This window comes from Mastomys coucha, unplaced genomic scaffold (assembly GCF_008632895.1).
Source record: "Mastomys coucha isolate ucsf_1 unplaced genomic scaffold, UCSF_Mcou_1 pScaffold22, whole genome shotgun sequence".
In the NCBI taxonomy this organism is placed as follows: Eukaryota; Metazoa; Chordata; class Mammalia; order Rodentia; family Muridae; genus Mastomys; species Mastomys coucha.
Window position 1 is genome coordinate 106,940,987 of NW_022196905.1, and position 3,489 is coordinate 106,944,475.

Sequence of the window (3,489 nt, forward strand, 5' to 3'; positions counted from 1 at the left end):
AATGCTGGGTCATAAATCTTAAAGGTGCTCCAGTCTTTGATCCGTTATCTATTGCTATAAAAGATGCCACCAGAACCACCTAGCCAGAGAATAGCTTGCTGCATGCTGACATTCAATTTCTGAGCTTGGGAACAGGGACGTCTTACTGCGTGGATGTGGCTCTGGTATGGTCTCTCCTGAGGTTGTAATCAAAGAGAGCTGGAGCTGTGGACAGCTAAAGGCTTGAAGGCCTGGGGCTCACTCATCCCGGCTGATTGAGAGGCTCAGGAGACTGAGGCAATGGGAGAGGTAGGGAATGGTAGTGATTCCAGCATTCTGGAGGCTGTGGTACCTTTTACGACCTAGCATCACCGGTTCTGTCTGCACCCAGGCCAGCTTTGGCTCAACGTGGAAGATAACACAAGGGATCTGTCTTAATCCGCTAAAGGCAGTAAGGGTGTCGCCCTAGGAGGGCGACTTTAACACTGAGACCTGAGACCGCCTGCCATCAGTTACCCTCAGCTGAGGGCATGGCCTCCTGGCTTAAGGATGCTGAGGACATGCCCCCTAATTTACAGATGCTGAGGCCACGCCCCCCGGTTTACTGATGCTGAGGGCATGCTCCCTGGCTTACAGAAGGCCACTTTGCCACTGAATCCTCATACCAAGCACTCACAGAGCACTCTAGTCTCATCTTTTTCTTACAGGGACAAAAATCCCATTACAGGGTCTTATCATGACTCTTTCCAAGTTACTTTGCATAAGTCCCGCCTCTAATCCACCGTACTGCGGTTGGGACTTTAACCTGTGGACTTTGGGGAGACGCGATGTTAAACGCTTCATAAAAGTGAATGTTAGCAGGCATAGCTTGTTGAGGACCTCTTGAAAGTAACCCTCCATTTCTGAAAATATTGCCCACAAAAGATGACATACAGAAAGCCCTGGGTTTGATTCCCAGTACCACATAAACCAGGCACGGTGGGGAGTCCCTGTCATCCTAGCAACTCAGGAACTGAAGGCAGGAGGATTAGAACCTTTAGGTCATCGTTGGCTACATAGTGAGTTCAAGGACAGCCTGGGCTACTTGAGACCCTGTCAAAAACAGAACAAGAAAAAAGAAAAAAGAAAAAGAAAAAAGAGAAGAGAAAAATAGGAAAATATAAAGGAAAAAAGAAAAGAGACAAGAAGGCAGGTATTCAGGTTGTTTTAGGCAAAAAGATGTTCCTGGCAGCTTTAGTTACAATAGAAAGAATTAAGGAGTTGTCGTAAAGAGGATCACCATCGCTGTGATGAAACACCATGGCCAAAGCAAGTAGAGGAGGAAAAGGTTTATTTGGCTTACACTTCCACATCACACTCCATCACTGAAAGAAGTCAGGACAGGAACTCACACAAGGCAGGAACCTGGAGGCAGGAGCTGATGCAGAGGCCATGGAGGGTACTATTTACTGGCTTGTACTCCAGGCTTGCTCAGCCTGCTTTCTTATAGAACCTAAGACCACCAGCCCCATCAATCACTAATTAAGAAAATGCCTTGCAGGCTTGCCCTAGCTTGATTCTAGCTTGTATCAAGTTGACATAAAACTACCCTGCAGAACAAAGACTATTAAAACCCTGGCTAAGTCTACTCTGGCACTCCTCACGAAGGACTAAGATTATTCAGCATGCAGATGTCCAGAAGAAGAGGGACACCATCTCTATGCTTTGAGCCATGGTGATTTCTGCAGATGGGTGTGTGTTGCACAGTGTAAGCAGAACACTGAAGGTCAGGGAAGCCTGGAGTGGACTCAAAGGAAAACTTACATTTGCCTCTGTCTTCCCATGATACTTCCTCCTCAGTCCTCAGACAGTTGGCTTCTGAGTGGCCTTACACTTCTGAATCAGGCTGGCTTTTCTGATCAGAGGCTCAGCAGCCACCAGCTGGGTTTGCCCTAGAGCAGTAGACTAGCCATCTGGCTCCAGGGACCATCTTTCATATACCTCTCTAATCCTCTCTGTCACCCACACCCATGAAGAACAGAGAGCACCCAGGGCTGGGAAAGGCCAGAGGTCCTCCTCGTCCCTGAGTTATTAGCAGATGGCTATCCTCTGCTCTGGTCCCCACCCCCCACCCCCACTCCCAGGCTAGTGGGAGATACCAGCCATGTTCTTGACCCTTAACACATTAATTATCCTGGGATTGCAAAGAAAATGAGCTCTTTCTGGAAGAAATCTACGGCCCCATCTGGCTCAATATTCCCTAAGGCTCCCAGGCCTGAAAAAGCTTTTTGTGACCGCAAACACAGGTTTCTTCTAAGCAAAATGCTTCAACCCAGCCAGTGTCACTGACTGGGGCCGAGGCCGATCCATGAGAGAGGCAGACATTACTGTGCACACCCCCCACCCGTCAGTGAGCTAGATGTGACAGAGACAAAGGGTATGCTTTTCTGCTATGATTGTAGCACCCATGGAAGCAGCTGGTGGACCAGACCAGCTGTGCTGCCTGCCAGAAGGTTGTCTCTGGCAGTGATGCATCTTGGGAAAGCCACTTCAGCTCCATTTCCTGGGGACACTGCATTCCCCATTTCCTGTCCTTTGTCCTTGAGAAGAACAGGGCCTGATGTGTTTATTAAAAGATAAAGAGGTATAAGAATATGTTCTATGGGGGTATGCTGAGGTGTGGGGGACAAGGGTGCCTCAGCAGGCATCCCTTCCCCCTGAGGGATAAGACAGTATAGTATAGAACATAGTTTATTCAGGGCATGGACAAGACAGTATAGTATAGAACATAGTTTATTCAGGGCATGGGGAGAGGAGGTAAGAGAGTAGAGGCAGAGAAAGGCAGAAAGAGAGAGAGAGAGAGAGAGAGAGAGAGAGAGAGAGAGAGAGAGAGAGAAGAGAGAAGAGAAGTAGAGGCCAGCCATGACCATGTGGAGAGAGGGGGGAAGGGAATGGGGAGAGAGGAGGAGCAAGAGAGAGAGACAAGAGAGCAGGAGGCAAGAGAGGAACAAGAGAGAGAGAGAGAGAGAGAGAGAGAGAGAGAGAGAGAGAGAGAGAGAGAGAGAGAGAGAGAAGGCAAGCAGTCCCTTTTATAGTGGGCCAGGCCTACCTGACTGTTGCCAGGTCACTGTGGGTTGGAGTTTAGACAGAATGCTAACGGGGCCTACCTCTCATTCAATGAAATAGCACTTAAGTTCTAAGTCAAGTGTAGGACTTCTTTTTTTTCTCTGTGTAGGCCTGGCTGTTCTGGAATCCATTCTGTAGACCAGGCTGAACTCAGAAATCCGCCTGCCTCTGCCTCCCAAGTGCTGGCGGTAAAGGCATGCACCATCAAGCTGGCGAGATGACTCAACGGGTAAGAGCACCACTGACTGTTCTTCAGAAGGTCCTGAGTTTGGATCCGTTATGAGACCTGAGGTCCTCTTCTGGTGCGTCTGAAAACAGCTACAGTGTATTATGCCTGAGCAAGCGGGGCGGAGCTAGCAGGGCCCTTAGTTCAATTCCCAGCAGTCACTTGATGGCTCACGGCCA